Below are 20,043 nucleotides of genomic sequence, written 5' to 3'. Positions count from 1 at the left end.
TAGCACAGTGGTGGCCCATTATGCAAAAACGCCCCTATGTTTACCTTTATTCAACTTGAGATCCATAGGCACTATTTAAATGAGTCACGTATTTCGTAATAACAACCCTATACAATATTTTCCTTGGATTCTTACCCTTCTCCCCTTCCTCAAAACAGAGGAGGCACGGGACAGACACTGAGAGGGCGCTGCGATGCGCGGCGATGGAGGTGAAATGGCACGGGCTTGGGCGCTCATGGCAACATGTGATGGGGGCGGTCGTGGAGGCGGAGGAGGCGCTGGAGCGGGACGGCGCCGTGGGTCTCATGCACGTGGTGGGGAAGACGGCGTGGGGCAGCGGCTGACCACGGTGCGGCCAGACGCTGCGGCACGGACGCTGAGGAACTACGAGTCAAGCGTGGGACCAGGGGCACGCGCTCAAGTGGGAAGCCAGGCAACAGCACAGCAGCAGGATGTGGCCGCTTGGCGGCACAGCACTGGCACCAACGTGTGCAAGCGGAGGAGAGGGCCGAGCGGGAGAGTAAGCTAGGAGGGCGAGCAGGCGCAAGGAGCACCGGTGGCGTGGACACCGGGGTGCAGAGCACGGACGCTAGGGTGCCGAGTGGTCGGAGACGAGGAAGAAAAGGGCGCCGGTGGCAGGAGTCGTGATTGCGCCGTAGCTGCATGTGGCCCGAGGCAAGCAGCCACGGTAGGGAGGAGCAGCGCTACAGCACGGCGCACGGCGAGTAGCTAGGCACAGCGCGCCTGGGAGAGGCAACATCGTGGAGTAGAGCGGCGGTGCGGGCGTGTGGTGGCTAGGAGCAGCTCTCACGAGGGTCGGCGATGGAGGCTTGGGAGAACAGGAGCTGCTTGCAGCTGCAATGGTTCGGCTGCTGGTGCTGTGAAAATTCGCTGCTGTTGGTGCTCAAAAAGGTGAGCCGTTGTAGGACTGTTGTGCTCCCATTAAAAAAATTGGACAAGACCACTTGCTGTCACAAGCAAGACAAAGCGTACAAGCAGCACGGACAGCAGCAGCAGTAGTAGCTCAGCCTCTGCGTTGCATCGCACAAGAAGCCCCATGTGAGCCACTGCGCTAACTTGGCTCGACAGGTATAGAGGCAATCAATGCAGAGAGAGGGGGAAACAGACGTAGGCAAGGAAGAGTAGTACACGGCAACAGCACGGACGCTGGAGCATGTCATTGGGCGCAGGACAACAGAGACATGGATGAAATGACTCAACTCGACGGGACGCGAAGGCAGACAACGGCGCTGCCACAAAGACAATAATGCGACGAGACAATGGAGGCAGACTGCGGTACAACTCTGTTGGCGATATCTAGCAAGCCCGCGTACACGGCAACGTGGTCCGACAATGCAACGCGGATGTGAATAGCGAATTGTTTATAAAAATGTTTTTTTATGCTTAATCAAATAAACAAGCCATTTGCCCTTTTATTTGCTATCAGACATACATAAGTCAAATTTTTTAAATCCGAGAAAAATCATTTTAGAAATTTTCTTAGGCCTAAATCTCGGTGGTAAACGAGCTCGTAACACCAGAGGTGTTACAACCTGAGTCCCGGACTCAGTGCGGTGCTTGGACCTCCACCCCAAAACCACCTCTAAAAGTCGGTCCGAAAAGATCCAGAACTCATGACAAGAAAGTAACAAGTCTTCCCGCTCCCATTAGCAAGTATGTGCTCAGGATAATAAGTCTGTGACCTGACTACCATCCACAACAATGAACGGTCCTCAATCAATACAGACGGGACAAATGCAACCAGAGCCTCACTCAGTTGCCTAACCAGTCCAAGTCCATTCAAGTACAGGCTCACCCGGTCTCCAATTATTATTCATATATATTTCATGTGATAATAACATGATAATAGTAGCAATAATATCTTTCCTATCTCTCGCGAGTGACAGGTAATCACTCGACTTCTATCGAAATCCTATAGCATAGCAATCTACGCGATCCTATGATGCTAGTAAGACTCATAGGATAAGGATATATATATATATACATATATATATATACATATATATATATATATACATATATATATATATATATATATATATATGCAAGTGGGTTTCATGCAACTCCTTAAACTTAATGCACAAGCATAAAATAGAGTGCAGAATAATAGGGGTTATGCACCGGGGCTTGCCTGGGTAAAATATAACCAAGTTAGCTTTTCATTATGGTGGCATGATCATCAAGTCACCATCTGCTTCCGCTACTCCAGACGACTCCGCAATCCAACATCGCTCCTAACATGAAACACATGGATGCAACACAGGGACATAAATAATCAACGACAACCACAACTCTAAAATACGATTACATCTTGCAAGCTAACGAGCTAGCTCTGATGACTAACATACTAAGTCATGTATCCACGTTGTCAAGTGAGGCTCGTTTTCAGAAAATGTTTTCGTTCTACAAGTCCCTGATTATTTTGACATTTGATTGATTAAATATATATTTTCGTACTAGAGCTCATTTAGTTACCTTAATAAACTAATTCCTATGGAGCTTACAAAAATTACAGTGAGCACCTAATAATGCTAGGAATCTACTGTAAAAATTTTAGGGCCAGTACTACTACCAATTCGTCACAATAATTCCTACAAGTTCATGTTTTACTCATTTTAAGTGCTTCAAATTAATTAGTCTACTCTTGAAAATTCTATGAAACTAAGTGAACAAAATACATTAGCAGATAGGTCATGATTTTAGGAACCTAACAAAATTGGTTTCATGATCTTTGGATTCCTGTAAAATTTTATATTGAATTTACAATTTCGCCTAAGAAACTAAATTAGAAATGCTTTTGAAAATGGAAAGGACCGGCAGCAACTATTCGGTCCAACAGCTCGTCAACCCAGCGTGGCGCGGCTGCACGCACAGCAGGCCGGTCCAACAGCAGCCCACGGTGGGAGTGCCCCATGCCTTTTGCAAAGTAGCCCCTAGCCTATCCTAATATTATGCGGCGCCTCGGTTCACTATTGCGCACGAGACCCGTTATGCACCAAGCACCCAGGATTGATTCGTCTTCACAACTAGATGGTCCCTGTGCCACCGCGTTCACCGATGCGGCCATGGCCGGCACTGGATGGCCACGTTGGCCAGCTAAAGGCCAAAGCGGCCCATTCATCTGGCCAATGGGGACCTACGGGCCAACGCGCAAAGGCTGGCGGCGGCGGAAAGCCCGTGTCGACACAGAATTTTCGTCTCTGTGCCGAGGACACACGCAGCAAGCCGGAAGGGTCCACTTGATGGAGCAGATCCGTCTAGCTTCAGTGCAAGGGTGGTCGATCCTGCGCAATCCTCCCGAGACATGCCAGTCAATTTAACCCTGCAATTGACAAGGGGAGAAAGCTCATCAGTAATTAAGGGCGGAACGTGCCGGTGTTGCCAGACAGTCCCGAATGTGCGGCTCTAAGAGCCAATATGAGAGGAGATTGACTAAATAGTCGATCCCAGCATATTCGCAAAAATAAATCGGTTAAAGCTCATGGGGTTGTATAAGAAGAATCGGTTATCATTCAGGATAAATGTTATTTAAGCAAATATTAATCAATGGCAATACGATATCAACGGTGATCAGTTTGTACTGAGCCAATGATTATAAGTAACCGAACTCCTTTTTATATAAAGAAACAATTCAACATCACTTAACCATCTAATAAAGATAAATCTAATGAACAGGTTAGATCTCATCTATTGCCATGACCAGTGGGGCATGAGGCAGAATCATGCAGGCCGTAGAAACAATAATAGACTCAACGACCCTAACTCATTACTAATATCAGTGGGGCATGAGGCAGAATCATGCAGGCCATAATACAATAACAAGATCATGGGGCTAACGTATCTTTCAACTTATCTCTACTTCAATGATCTCATAATGCGAACTGTTCGTGAAAGCATTCGATATCGGCTAAACAGTCGATTCAGGCATAGTGCACAGTTAAGGTCATGCCTTCTCAGGAACGGGTCTACCAACTAACGATCCCCACTCCACGGTGCCAATAGTGGGGTAAGAGGCAGAATCCCATAGGCTGTGATGACAGGCCATGGAACGGTTTTCATTAACTAATAGATCTACTCAAGATCGGATATGCCTTAACCGCACGCTATGCACAATTAAGATTAACGCAAAACAGCCAATAAAAACATAACTCATCGCTTAAGATGTAGATTAGATCAGTTTTAGATTAGCAAATGATGAGTTAAACAAGATATAAGGCCGATCTAGATCAATCTCAATCGGGTAGAGTGATATTGCTGTAGTTAGATAAACAATGAAAGCAATAAGCAATATCGGTAACTTAATGAATCTACCAAAGACTGCCATACTAAGGTAGAGCCTATAACTTGACCTTGTTCTAATTCAAGCAGTGGGGTGTGAGGCAGAATCACACAGGCAATACTTGAATTAGACAAGAGTCGATAACTAGCCTATACCAGAGTCACAGTGGGAGTCGATCGGATCGATGCAGCCATACGAACAGAGGTATAAACCATGATGGTACTTACAGACAAGCAGTGGAGGTCGACCGGATCGATGCAGCCGTACTTGCTGAAGAACTCACCGAGATCTACTCTACTCCTACTCCTAAGGGGTGACCGGAGCCAAAAAAGTAATTGACTTTGTATTTGATTAGTTAATGATCTTTTACAATAGCCGGGGTTTGGTATTTATACCCGGAGTCTAAAAACGAACCTTACTCGAGTACGACTCAATACAATCTTTGGAATAATGAAAACATTCCTAATTTAATATAACTTAGACTCTAATCTTTCCCTTCTTGTAGAGTCCAGCATGTCTCGTCCCAGCGCCGATCATAGCCTCTGTCGTTATCTGCTGGCGCTATATGAAGAAATCTGATTCTAGTGCTGCATCTGAATCAGCTAGTTTCGATCTGCACGCAGTTGATCCCTTACTGACATGATCTTGGGAGCGCTTTGAGCTTCTGAGATCCTTCTTCCAAATTCTGGTGTAAATAGCCCAATGGTGTACTAACGAAGCCTAGCTTCGAAGATAGCGGAACCGTGCGTCGGCGTGACTGTTCCAGTGGCCTAAGCTACTACCAAGGTGGTAGAGATAACGGGGAAGCATCAGTGACTCACTGGGATTCGAGCTGCAGTGATGGTTGAGGCGGAGGAGTGTCAAGGTGGTCCAACCACGTGCGAGCAGCGGAGACGACGGTGCTCCATGGTAGACACCCGCATGCTAGCTCCCAACCCATGTCATTCCTGGCCAAACAAAGGTGAGCACTAGCACAAGGGAACCGAGATGAGTTCATAGGAGCAACCAATTACATCCCTATCGAAGGATAGGATCCTACTCACCAACATGCAGGGCACGGAGGCGGTCATGATCTGCGACGAGGAAAACATCAAATTGATGTGGCACAGGGTTCGACTGGGGCTCAATACCAGTGGAGCTACTATCTAGCTTCCTAACGCACTCGCAGGTGCGAGGAATTGCTACTAAGCCAAGTGGTTGATGAGAGGGGAAAGAAAAACATTGGCTCTACCCATGGCACGGCCGAGGAACGAGCAGGCGAGCGGACATGATTGGATTAAGGCGAGTGGCTCCTGTTGTCGATGGTAGTGCAAACCTGTGCACCCAAGTGATGAGGCAGTGGAGGGCTTGGCGCGATGCACTTGAGTTAGAGCAGCCAAGCTCGAGCAGTCTCATCGGTGTCGACTAGCGGGGACAGGCGAGGCAGAGGGGCATCACCCTCACCATAGCGATCAGGGTCATCAACTCAGATATGACGAACAGAAGGGCATGCTGGGTCACGATGTGGTAGTTGGATTGAGCAACAAGATGGGCGCCACATCGACCACACGGTAGCCACCGCTGCATCGACCTGGCTCGCACTCATCGTGACCAGCCGCGCGCTCACGACGGCCACACAATAGCTGCCCAGCGGCTAGCCTGGCCTCACAAAACGCGACCGGCCAGCCTAGCCCAGCGCGTGGTAGGCAGCCTACAAGACCGGTCCACGATGCGGCCATGGCCATGAATGACCAGGCAACAACAGCGCACGGTGACCATGCCCATGGAGACAAATGGCCGAATGATGTGTTTGCACGAATTTTGAAGTGACACCAAGGCTGCCAAACAGTGCGGCTAGGGTTCGACCAACCTCACTAACCTAAGGTCCACGCCACCAGCTATCTAGTGAAGCAATTGACATGACCAAAGAGTGACTAGGGGGAAAGATACAAGAATGCCAAGATGAGTTCGTCGCCCTAAACCCCAGTTCACAAACGGAGTGCTAACGACATGGTTACAGTGTGTTCTAGTGAAGTTCGGCAGTTGTCGAGTGAGCATCGTAACCTCTATCGCAACTACGACCTGCACCATGTTCAAGTACACCCCTTGATGCAACCAATCATGCAGAAACATAGATATATTGCTTAATCCATTTTGTTGAAATCTAAGTGCCAATACGACATTGTCTATCATCGTTTCAGACAGAGAGGACAAGAGTCCCATTTGAATGAAACAACCATTAACACTTTTGATTGATTTTTTTAAAAGGTCAGAACTTCATCAATTTCAACTAGACAATGTGTCATGACCTAGCTCCTACCTCGTGCTAACTCATAGAAACAAAACATCTAGGAGTTATTTAAACCATTTGTTCAATATAATTCGTGAAAGAATGATACTTTCAACATAAACTCAAGTATTAGTTAACCAACGAAAATGACCCTCCTTGATTCCAAGTTTGATCTTTGAACTCCTAAATACTAACTAATATTATTTATTCTCCAAAAATGAATGCTACATGTCCATCTACTTCACTTGCACTCTAAACTTTATTTAAGTACTACATACAAGTGATATTCGATTCTTGTTTATAAAAATAGTTTTTTATGCCAAATAATTAAAGCTACGTATCATATTTTTCTTATTAGGATTTTCACTAATAGTTTTACGCACTAATTGAATAACTTATGTTTTTATTTTATTCCTCTCCACTAGAAAGGTGAATCACATAAGGGTCGTTCATCATTTCATGTGAGTTTAAACCTTCAAAACCGAGGAACTTGTTTTTGTAATTTTTCTTAGGCCTAAATCTTGGTGCTAAATAAGCTCGTAACACCAGGGGTGTTACACCAGCTTCATCAGGCATCGGGTGCAGCCGCTGCAAGAAAGGGTGCACTACGGCTTCGAGTACATCGGGCCACAGGACCCCACATGGGTGACATCTGAAGAGCTGAGCGAGGATGAAGTCCTAGAGAGGATCCAGAGCATACTCCAGGTGGTATTGGTGATACCGTACCAATACCCCGAACTAAGTCATTAGAATCCACCTCCTGCTGTAAGTAGTCTGAACTTTCTTAGTCTGCAACATTTTGGAATTGTGGGTACTAACTCCTTTTGATTGTTAACTACTGGTACAACACTTGGGTAGCAATTTCAATGACCTACCCGCCCCACCTCCGCGTCTCGGATTTGGAGTAGGCGGAAGTGGAGCAGGGTCTGGCAGAGCAGGCGAATGGAGTGCTACCTCTGCTATCCCTATAGAGAAAGGGCGACAACGACTCGGGGAACCTAAATGATTTCATAGTCTAGGTTAACCCGAGTGCTGGGGAGGCAGCCGCTAGTGGAAAGCGGTCCCTAGAGGCCAATGTAGCTGCCAGCGTGAGTGGGCCAGTACCCAAGAGGCCCTGTTGGTCTTGTATGTTGAGACCAAGTAAGAGATGTCTGAGTTATCTTCGTGTAGTCTTGTGTTTACCCTGTGCTGAATCCAAGTCCTGAACAGCTGCTGTGGATGAGGCCATGGAGGAGCAGCCAGACGAAGAGGAGGAAGACACCTCATTTTTTGTCCGTCAGTAAGTAGATTTTCGAGTAAAATTCTGGTATTAAAGTCTATAGTAGATGTATTTGGTAATTTTGAACTGTTCTTGGTAGGATGCTGTTGCCAGATGTGTTGAGCACCCGAACACCCACTTAGGGTGAAGGGGTCACCCTTTGATAGGGTGCAAGTACAGCGAGTCATCCAGAGGACTCAGTACTATCGGCACCGTTGCCAAGTGTAGGGCTGGGCGAACACTTAGCGGAATGTCGCTGGGCAAGCCCACCTTGAGGAAGAGATCTAGTGCCAAGTAAGTGTCCAAATATCTTGATGTATTGTTTGTTTTTGTTTCCATGACCTCACTTGTCTGCTGTTCATACCAGGGTACCAAAGGCACCAAGTACCCGGGCACAGAGCGACGAGGCCCGGGTTGAAGAGAACCCACGTTCTGAAGGTGACCGAGTGGAAAAAGGCTAGGAGAGCGGGCCCGTGTCTCCACCCAAGTCTACATAAATGCCCCAGACAGAGGGACCCACCTCTGTTGTTGGTGAAGTAGAGAAATCTATGGAGCCGGGTACTACAGAGGGAGTGGAGGAGTCCTAGCCCCCGGTTGCGCCGCCTGATGGTGAAGAGGCGCACTAGTCGCTAAGGGTGGAGCCCACGGAGGCTACTACTGAAGAGGAGGTGTGGCGCGTAGGGGATGACCCAAGCACCGCTGCACCGAGTGCTCCTGCACCAGAAGTGCCAACCATGAGTGCCCCAGCCCAGAGGAGGATGTCATCATCCCGGTTGCTGGACCGGGTACCCAACTCCAAGGTTATGGCTCGGAGTTCTTCGGGTTGATGCGGACGTGGTCCGAGCTGCTGACCCAAGCCTCTGTCTTCGATGGATAGTTGAGGGTAAGTAGATACACTTTGCCATTTCCTATTGTAGTCTTCCACATTCTTATGCCGAGAACAGTCTTATGCTCAGGGCATGGAGCTGAAGGCTTCTACTGAGATCCACAAGTTCCAGGCAGAGCTCACTAGGCTGAAGGAGGAGCAGGCCTAGAAGGAGGCCATGTGGAAAACTATGCGGTAGTGCCATGAGGATACCCTCTACGTTCTTCATTCTCAGGTGGGTGAAGCCGAGAGCCGAAAGACAACTGCCGAGGCCAGAAGGAGCGACGCTTTTGATTCCTTGTTGAAAATGACAGAGAAGGCCGGGCTCTTTGATACCAAGCTAAAAGGTAAAGAACTGTTCGACTTCTCTATAGTTCCTTTGTACATAGTAGTCGGTGATCATAATGATGATCACTTGTTATTCTTTTTGTAGAGGAGCAAATCAGAACCCGATGGCTGGAAGGTGAGGTGAAGGAGCTAAATGAAGCCCTAAGAACCTAGCACAACTAGACCAAAGAGGTAACTGAAGGGACGAGTGAAGAACTCGCTCAAGCTAAGCTGATAAAGTGGGGAGCTGATCGTGATCTGATGTAGGCTTTAAAGTCAGTTAATGACATGAAGGCCCAGCTGGAGACGGTGCAGTTGGAGCGGAATGTGCTTTGGGAAGCGGCAAAGCCACTCGCCCTCCTCTTTCGCAAGCCAGAGGATGAAGGCAAAAAGAGGTGGGTGGACATAGTGAAGAACATCCCCAACTGCTTTGAGGGGTATGTTCATGGAGCTGCCAAGGCCTGCATCAAGAATGTACTTGGTACGCTCTGAGTGCTATACCCGGCCATAGATCTCAACCAGCTCATGGTGGACTATGACGATGAAGACCATATTGCCACCATGGAATGGGCTGAGGAACAACTTGATGGGCTATGTAAGTTTGAGAAAACTTGTTAATCATGTGTGCCGGGTGGGCACTTTGTAAAGAAACAATGTTCTTTTTTCCTTGTACAGGCTTAGTTGTTTTATGACAAAACTTAGCATGTATGCTATGAGTATGATCCATCTTGCTAGGGTACTTAAGTGCCTAAGACGGGTTGTTCAACTTATTTGAGACTTGGTAATCTTTTAAGTAAGATTGTAGTTGTTGGTATTTCTTAGCATCACTTGTTACTAGGTTGTCATCCCTAGCATAATGCCAAAAATGCTTGGTTGGTAATTATTAATGCCACTAGTAAACTTCAGAGAAATATATATATATTAAAGTATCCACAAGTGCACAAATAATATACCATTGTAGCATTTCACCTAGGAGTATACCAGGTATCGTTATTTATATTTTTACCATAGGGAGAAGCATATAGAGTGGGTTGGCATAGAGATATTGACAAAGGTGTATACTTATGATAATAATCATTCTCATGCTATGGTAGGGATAAGTCAAAGGGTAAATAAATGATAAATATAAGGTAATAGGTGTATTCCAGAGATAGAATTAGAGACTCATCTAATGTAGTATAGCTAAGCAGGAGATTCGTTAAGTGCAAAAGATTCCTAAGTCATTACTTATCTACTAAGTCTTTTGTGCACCCTAATATATACACTCTTATCTATAGTATAACTAACTTTGGATCTATGCATAAGGAACATTACTAAGGAAGATCAAGAACAGAGCTTGTCTACCTTCGCAATCACGTTCTATGTGCTCTACAAACGGGGAGTGGAGTACAAAGGACTCAACGGGAGTGTCACATCCATGATCTACCACATGACCTAGAGTGTAGAGGGCATCCATAGGCAAACAATATCTAAGCACCATGCCTACATAGTGTCTACCACTTAACTCACGCGCATAATGAGCTAAGTGCTTTGCAAACATGTGCATAAACTCATCATTAATTATAACTATATCAAGCATACAACTAGAGTAAACTAGGAACATAATAAATAGTAACATAATGATATTAAAGTAGCACAAAGTCATAAATATAGAGATACAATGGATATACTAGTCTCCAGACGGCAGATCCAGAATCCTGAGCAGTAGCTCACACTCTTCTTGAACCTTGCTAGCTAATTTATACTAGAACTTTGAAGAACTAGAGCTCTAATCTCTAATCTCTAGAAACCCTAGTTTTCTGTCTATCCCTAAATAATGACTTCACCATATGATGCCTGGGGGGAGGGGGCCTAGTTATATAGCCCTGAGGGTGCAACGTGAGCCCTTGGATCAACCCGACTTAAACAATGGCTTAGATGCGTCTTTAAAGGCGGTGGGAGAAGAAGATGGCTGATGGGTGGGACCACAGGGGGCCTACCAACGTACAAGTGGGGCCGGCTGGCCCCACCTGGTGGCATCTCACCTTCCGCTTTGGTGACTACCCTTAAGTCTATGTTGGTGATCATTTTCATGCATTATCTTGGGTTATTTTGATATTTATAATGGTCGGTAACTGCCGTCAACAATTCTCCCTAGCTTACCCTTTGCTAGTCCCTTAGCAAAGCTAAACTGAGCATAGTTCAGAAATATCAACTCCTCAAAAATACGCATGTATTCAAACAAGAGCTCTCCTTCGGATCAGACCAAACTAATCTGACTTTCAGACTTACTCATATTAGTCTCAACAATGGGGCTTTTAACTTTCACTTGGGTCTTGAGTAATTGAAAGACAGAACAATCAAGTCAAGCACTATGTCTTATGTTCTTTGTTCAACCATTATTCTAGAGTTTTTGCAAGTTTTCAAAATAAAATTTTAGAGATTCCATTGTATGACACTCTCAAGTTTCTAAAATATATGGTATTTATGGATTCTCACCAAGGCAATAATGATGTTATGCCTTTCTTCCTACAACTAAGGCTTATGTGGAGCTCATAGGAAGGGTGATGACACAAAAGAGCATACTTGCAAGACTTTTATTGTAAAGTCAAACAATGGATCCAAAGAGAGTGAAGTCATACAATCAAATCAAGATGTGCATGTGTGTGGAATATATGGTGGCTAACCTAATTCTAATATGCTCCTTGAAAACATCTCTTTTTTTGAAACTTGGAAATATTTGCAAGAAAACATGGGCTATCTTATTCATCTTTTTTTTCAGGCGGGCATCTAAGTACCCATTGTTTTGATAACTCGAACACTTGTCCATTTTTTATGAATAACTTTTGCATAGCCACATGCCTCTTTTCTGCACAACAATTATTAGAGAGATAATAACAAAAACTTGGAGCATTTATTTGATGGAAACCTATGAAAAATATTTTTGGTGTTTTTCTCCCAATGTAGGAGTAAAATATTTTTGGTGGATCTAAATGGAAAGCATGTTTTTGCGCCTACTCCCAGTGTAGGAGTAGTGCATATGTGGGTGGTGTGTACGTGATCTTGATTTTAAAAGTATGACAAACCTCTCATAAGACATCAACAAAGCTTGACTAAACTCAATGCAAAACAAGCAGCATTTAAGTGGAAGTTTTCCTAGCCTAAATATAAACATGTTTGGTTCTGGTAGGAATTCACACTTTGTCATACAGGATCTCATCATGTGGAATTTTTATGTTTCTAAAAGATAAATCTCCAGAATTTTAGTATCACTTAGAACTAGATAAATAGCAGCTCAGACCTTCTCATATCATATCTGTCAATTACCTGGACTTAGATCAAGCATTGCTATCCACGAGTTACAAGTTTAGAGCAAATTCTCATGTCAAATCAATTCTATCCGAAACTTGGGAAAATTCAAGGTTGAATACTAGGTACTTGAAAGGAATTATAGAGCATCTAGTCAATGTTTCAACATGTGAGATCGTTCTTCAAGTTCCTTTTATTTATATTACTCTAAAAATAAGTCAAATAAGTAAAGCACACTTAAACAAACTAATTTTAAAACAAACTATACACACTAGTATATATTATATATAAGATAAAGACAAATTTTTGTTTGGGTTTCTTGGTTATGCATTTTTTAGCAAATTGTAAATGCAGAAATTAAATAAACTAAGAGAAAAAAGGAGAAAAATAATAAACTACAAGAAAAGAAAACTTACTTGGACTGATGATGGGGCTCATCCCCAAGCTGGTTATTGCCATGTTCTTCAGCACGATGGGTTGATGTGCAGACCCCAGAACAAGTACTGCCAGTTCTGATCTTCCTGCTCCTGGTGTTGCTAGATGGCGGCGAGGCACTGTCCTGCCTCCTCTTGCCACTGAGAGTGTTGTTGGAGAGTGGCTCGGATCTCTTGATGACCTTCTTCAATGGTGGTGAGCCGGTTGTCGAAGCGTGCATGTTCCATCTGCCGCTCATGGTAACCCATGGGTGGCGGATGGTGGCCGATGTGTTGGTCGTGGAAGGTGCGGCCAGAGAAGGACATGCGTCCTCCCTGATAGCCGCTAGAGATGTCATCATAGGCCGGTTGTTGGTAGTAATCGAAGTTGCCATCCTCCCAGCGCCCAATCGAGCCCTGTTGCTAGGAGCTCTCTGAATGGTGCTGAGCAGGCTGCTCCCATCCAGTATACCCAGGTTGGGAAGGCCCAGGTTGATCCCAACCCGACTGTACTAGATGGTGAACCAAGGAAGGTCCTGCATCTTCAAATTATTTGTAGCTGGTGTAGGCAGGGCCCTCCGGAGTAGGATCATCTCCCCGATAACGAGGTTGTAGGTTGTGCGTGATTCTCGCCGATGCACTCTGGTGAGGTGCCTCTCCCAATCTCTATTGGTCAAACACAAGAGAATCCACAACATACAAACCGAGGTTCTGGTTGGGTAACGAAATCTCAGTTGTGTGATCAACATACATCATGACTAACTTTCCATCTTTTCCCCTCTTGAGCATGTGAGCATGGTTAAAATAATCATAGTCTATAAGCCAACGGGGAGTAGTAATGTATGTGATCGATGCATCCTCTAGTAATCCAAGATTTTTCGCTAAGTGTGTTAAGAAAGAGGTGCATCCCACTTCTCCTTTCAACCCAGGAATTTCTAGCCACTAATCTATCATAAATTTTACAGGTGATACTTTCTTCCTTTTAATCATGGCGTAGAGAAGTTTAAGCTCATCGTTTCTAACAGTCTGAAATTCACTCCTAGGAAAAAGTGAAAAACCTAGCCATTTGTGCATAAAGCGTAGAGTGGGATAGTATATCACTGATGTGGGGGCGGTAGCAAACTATGTTCTTAGAAACTTCCCACCGAAATTTATTCCTATCAAAGTCCTAGATTGCAATATCTACATCTACCACACATTGTGAATGAAAGCCCAAAATTTCACTAAAGTTCTTCCATTGGATAGAATATTCTTTACCAAAGAGCCTAAATGATACTTCTAGGTCACTAGGTTACACAGTACACAGGAACTCAATAGTCAATAATTTGCACCCTTGTTCATCTATATCCCATGCATTCTCCCATCCTATGGTTTTCAAAATAAGATCAAATTTGGAGTTCATACCTGTTGCTTGAAGTAGAGCCGGATCGTAGGCAGGGGTGAGGACGAAGTCCCGGTCCTTCAGCTTCTTGTAAATCTCCTTCTCCCAGTCCCCTCGGAGCTTCAACTGCTTGTCTTGTAGTAGGACATTCTTCTCAGCAGGAGCAGCCCGGGACAACTGTTCAGCAGTGGGGGACGGAGGATCAACATCCATGTCAACACTAGCTCGGGATGACGAGCTTCGTGTTGAACGGAACGAAGCCGCCCACTTGATCTTGCCGAATATCTTGCTCATTTTCCTGCACAAATAGTGGACAAACAAAACTCGCGGAATAGGGTTAGAAAATATAAATGTCAGTGGTTAGCCGTCCAGGAGTTAGTCGTCTAGAGGTTAGTAATTCTTGATGGATATTTAAATTACTCTCTTTTCTATGATTGGGCAGCACCACTACTCAAATTTTATAATTCTTCTCTCAAATTTTGGCAGCACTTCCCCTCTCTTTACTAGAAATTTTACTACTACTTTCACCCTAGAAATTTCCTACACTTCTACTCACTCCAACATTACTCAAATCAAGAGAAATTCACTACGAATTCTGGAACTGGAATTTTGAGCTCAGGAGTGTGAAATGCAGTTGTGAGTGAGGCCGAGAGCAACAAGTTTGCAATGGTATTTATAGAGGGGAGAGGGGGAGGCCGGCCGGCCTAATGGTGGGCCCAGCCGGTCTCACAAGGTGGCCAAATGGCCTCATCTTGAGTGATCTTTGCTTCGTGGTTAAGCAAGTGGATGCCTCCTTTCAGTGGGAATGTGCTCTAGACGGCGCAGAGTGAGGATGAGTGGGAATGGAGGTGAAAGAAATGATGTATGGTGGTTATGGAGGTGATGGAGGTGATGGGTGTGGGCTCCATGTGTCTCCTGTATTTCCACAGTATATACATATAAAAATGCAATGCAAAAATTATCCTATGATACTATGAAATATAACAAGATGAATGATGGTATTTTTTAAATTTTCACGCCGCCACGGTAAATATTTCTTACGGGTTTTTACACCGTAAAAATTATTTACGTGGGGCTTAGATTTTTATCATGCCATGATGCAAAATTTTATTTCATGATGCAAATATAGAAAAGTAAATATACTAATGCAATATGAAAAAGTAAATATGAAAAGTAAATGTGAAAAGTAAATATGGATAACTACAGTGTTACCTCCCGGTGGGGGTTCGGTATTTTTTAAGTCCTCCGGACCGAACTTCTCTGTTCGGGTTTATTCTTCGGGTGCATCTGTTTGTGTCGGAGATGGAAACCTTAACGGCTGCACTTCCTTTTCACGCCATTCCAAATTGGAGCATTGTTCTAGTCTTGGCTTGAAGGTGAATCGCTCCTCCTTCCCATTGATATGGAATTTAATTTCTCTGGCTCCGACATCAATGTGAGCATTTGTAGTGCTTAGGAAGGGTCTCCCAAGGATGAGGGGTGTCTTCATATCTTCTTGCATGTCAAGTACTACAAAATCTACAGGAACAAAAAAGTTTCATATTTTTACCGGAATATTTTCGGCGATTCCTGTAGGGTAACGGACCGATTGGTCGGCTAGTTGCAAGCACATTGATGTTGGCATGAGTGTTGAATAGTTGAGCTTGTCGAAGACCTTTTTGGGCATGACACTAACACTTACTCCAAGATCGCATAATGCATTCTTGAAGTTCTGGCTCCCGATCGAGCAATCGATAGTGGGACATCCTGGATCCTTCTTTTTGACAGGTGAAGTATTTAGGATGGCCACACTACACTCCTCCGTTAACTTGATCACCTCAGTGGAAGGTAGTGGACTTTTGTTGTTGAGGATGTCTCTGAGGTACTTCGCATAGGTAGGCACCTGTATGGCATCTAGCAACGGAATATTGATATATAGCTTTTGAATTACCTCTACAAACTTACCAAATGGCTCATCCATTTTGGCTTTTCGATTTCTACGTGGAAACGGTAGGAGGGTTGTGTCATGAAAATCTTGTTGTAATTCTCGCTCTTGTGGCCCAAATTCTTCAACTTCATCGGTTGTTTTCTCCTCTTCCTATACTACCACTAGTGTCTTACATGTCCTTGTTGGATATGGTGGATCACAAGTAGACTTGCCACCTCTTGTAGTTATGGCGTTTACCTTCTCAAGGTTAGTAGCAACAGGCAGAGTAGCAGCCAACTGGGCCAATTGAGATTCTATCTTTTTATTATAGCTAAGTTGGTCTTTTATAGCAGAAGAAAAACTATCCATTTTAGTATTTATGCTTTCTAGGACCTTATCATTAAAAGCAAGCTTCTTAGAAATGTTCTCATTAATCCTTGCTTGTTCTAAGATTAGGTCTCTCAAGGATGGTTGCTTAGGAATATTATAGTAACCACCTGGGTACTTACCTTAGTGAGTTGACCATTGTTGTTGATTCCACCCTTGGCTCTATTGTGGAGCGGAGTTGCTGACGATGTTTCTAGGAAGGCCTTTGAACATCTTGCCCAAGTGTTGATGTGATCTTTGTTGGTGTAGAATCACTGCTTCGCTCTTCCCACTAATGAAATTAGAAACAAGCAGAGTAGTATGATGTCTTGAGCTACTAATCTCTAGAAAATTCTAAAGGTGAGTACTAGCATCTTCAGGTGCCCTTCCACTGAATGGAGTAGCTTGCACCATGTTGATGAGGCTTGGCTTGAGCTCAATGTCGAGATTATTGGTTTTGAGTGTTGGTCCAGTGCTGACGTTCTCGGTGCTTAGAGCAGAGAATTCACGCAGAGTCTTGTCAGCCATGGCTTTAGGAACTGGTGATAAGCTTCCTCTTGATTCAGTTTATTCTGATTGGAAATTGTTGGTGAATTACAACCAAGTCAGCAATACCCTATATATGGTATGAACAAAGACAAACAAGGGTAAGCCTGCTAAAGCAGAGGTTATGATTTTATCAATAAGTATTTATTTGTCAATTCTCTTTGCCATGTGCCCCTCCCCGGCAACGGCGCTAGAAATGCTTGTTGGCATTTCTTAGCGTCACTTGTTACTAGGTTGTCATCCCTAGCATAATGCCAGAAATATGTGGTTAGTAATTATTAATGCCACTTATAAACTTCATAGAAATAATATATATATTAAAGTATCCGCAAGCGCACAGATAATATACCATTGTAGATTTCACCTAGGAGTATACCAGGTATCGTTATTTATATTTTTACCATAGGGAGGAGCTTATGGAGTGGGTTGGCATAGAGATATTGACGAAGGTGTATACTTATGATAATAATCATTCTCATGCTATGGCAGGGGTAAGTCAAAGGGTAAATAAATGATAAATATAAGGTAATAGGTGTATTCCAGAGATAGAATTAGAGACTCATCTAATGTAGTATAGCTAAGCAGGAGATTCATTAAGAGCAAAAGATTCCTAAGTCATTACTTATCTACTAAGTCTTTTGTACACCCTAATATATACACTCTTATCTATAGTATAACTAACTTTGGATCTATGCATAAGGAACATTACTAAGGAAGATCAAGAACAGAGCTTGTCTACCTTCGCAATCACATTCTATGTGCTCTACAAATGGGGAGTGGAGTACAAAGGACTCAATGGGAGTGTCACATCCACAATCTACCACATGACCCAGAGTGTAGAGGGCATCCATAGGCAAATAATATCTAAGCACCATGCCTACATAGTGTCTACCACTTAAGTCACGCACATAATGAGCTAAGTGCTTTATGAACATTGCATAAACTCATCATTAATTATAACTATATCAAGCATGCAACTAGAGTAAACTAGGAACATAATAAATAGCAACACAATGATATTAAAGTAGCACAAAATTATAAATATAGAGATACAATGGATATACCAGTCTCCAGACGTCACATCCAGAATCCTGAGCAAGAGCTCACACTCTTCATAAACCTTGCTAGCTAATCTATACTAGAACTTTGAAGAACTAGAGCTCTAATCTCTAATCTCTGAAAACCCTAGTTTTCTGTCTATCCCTGAATAATGACTTCACCATATGATGCCTGGGGGGAGGGGGCCTGGTTATATAGCCCTGAGGGTGCAACATGAGCCCTTGGATCAAATCGACTTAAGCAATGGCTTAGATGCATCATCAAAGGTGGTGGGAGAACCGACATAGAAGATGACTGACAAGTGGGACCATAGGGGGCCGGCTGACCTACAGGCGTTTCACCTTTCGCTTCGGTGACGTGGCTTCTGGATCCTTCTAGAGCCTTCCCACGTAGGTGCCGCTATGGAAATCCGTATTTTCCTTTGATGTTTTGATCCCCCTTTGATGGTTTTCTGATTTAACCCTGTTGAAAACACAGATTCACCAAGACTCGTGTAAATTGTTAGTTTAAACCCCTAAGTCTATGTTGGTGATCATTTTCATGCATTATCTTGGGTTATTTTGACATTTATAATGGTTGGTAACTACCGTCAATAGTTGTCTGCCTAGGCTATACATTTGTCTTGTTGAGTCCTTTGAAAAGGCGTGTAAGACTGAGTAGTCAGGTGAAAAGGAGATCAGCATAGTCACTATGATTAAAATCATGTTGGACCCTTCCGTTGATGTTAAGTCCTCGAAGTCACTTGTTCAAGGAACCCATGTAACGATTGTTTGCTGTTAGGATCCCGTCCATAGCCAACAAATCAGGTTACTTGCTTCTGGGAATCACCCTACCCAGGACAACATGTGATAGTTAGACTAAATGTCGGTAGTTGGCTCCCAGCCAAGGAGATGTAAGCTATCTGGGTAGGAGGCATATCTCGTGTAACAAAACTTAGTACTCGGTATACAGAAGAAAAACTATGTGTCGAGTGAATTTATCATGTTGGGAGATGTGTAGCCGTGAAAGTAGTCAGCTGTGTATCTCGTATATGACTTCAATAAAGAGGGACAACTAAAACGTTGTGTAAATTGTATAAAAGTAAAAGGACAGACAAATCTAGCGAAGAACATTGACTCTGTATTAATGATGAAGAATCTTAAGTATAGACACTAGAACACTGACTTTACTTAAACAAAAAACTACTTATTGATATTAAGCATAAAATCACCGTAGCTGGTCGATATTCTAGGAGTTAGGCATGGGACCGCCGTCCTCTATGATTAACTCAAAAGAACCTAGCCGGATAACTTTGGACACGATGAAGGGGCCTTCCCAGGGGCTGAGTAACTTGTGGCATCCCGAGGTATTCTGGATACGTTTGAGGACTAGATCTTTGACTTGAAAAGTACGAGGGTGTACATTCTTGTCATAGTGACGTCGTAGGCCTTGTAGGTACCTAGCAGGCTGGAAGAGTGCATTGAGCTTAATTTCTTTAGCACTATCAATTTCTAGCCATCGGGTTTCGTCTGCTTTGCCTTCATTGTACTATTCGACCCTGGGAGAGTTCCATATCAAATCTGCTGGCAAGATAGCCTCCGAGCCATAAACCAGGAAAAAGGGAGAGTACCCTGTTGCTCTGCTTTGCTGAGTACGCAGTCCCCAAACCACTTTGGGTAACTCGTATATCCACTTGCCGCCGTAGTCTTTGAGCTCGTCGAATAGCCTGGGCTTGAGTTCGGCTAGAAGTAGCCCATTAGCCCGCTCTACTTGGCCATTTGCTTAAGGATGGGCTATGGAGGCGTAGTCGAGGCTGATGCCGCAATCTTGAGCCCAACTTCTAAACTCAATGCCTATAAAGGGTGAGCCGAGATATGTACTGATTTGATTGGGCATACCAAACTGATACATAATGTCTTGCATGAACTCGACAGCCTTTGTAGCGTTGATTTTGACGAGTGGCTTGTACTCTATCCACTTAGTGAACTTATCGATAGCCACATAGATGTACTCGAAGCCACTCGGTGCCCGTTTGAGAGGTCCAACCATGTCAAGCCCCCAGTATGAAAAAGGCCATGATGGAGGG

This window comes from Miscanthus floridulus, chromosome 10 (assembly GCF_019320115.1).
Source record: "Miscanthus floridulus cultivar M001 chromosome 10, ASM1932011v1, whole genome shotgun sequence".
NCBI lineage: Eukaryota > Viridiplantae > Streptophyta > Magnoliopsida > Poales > Poaceae > Miscanthus > Miscanthus floridulus.
This window is presented reverse-complemented; position numbering follows the sequence as displayed.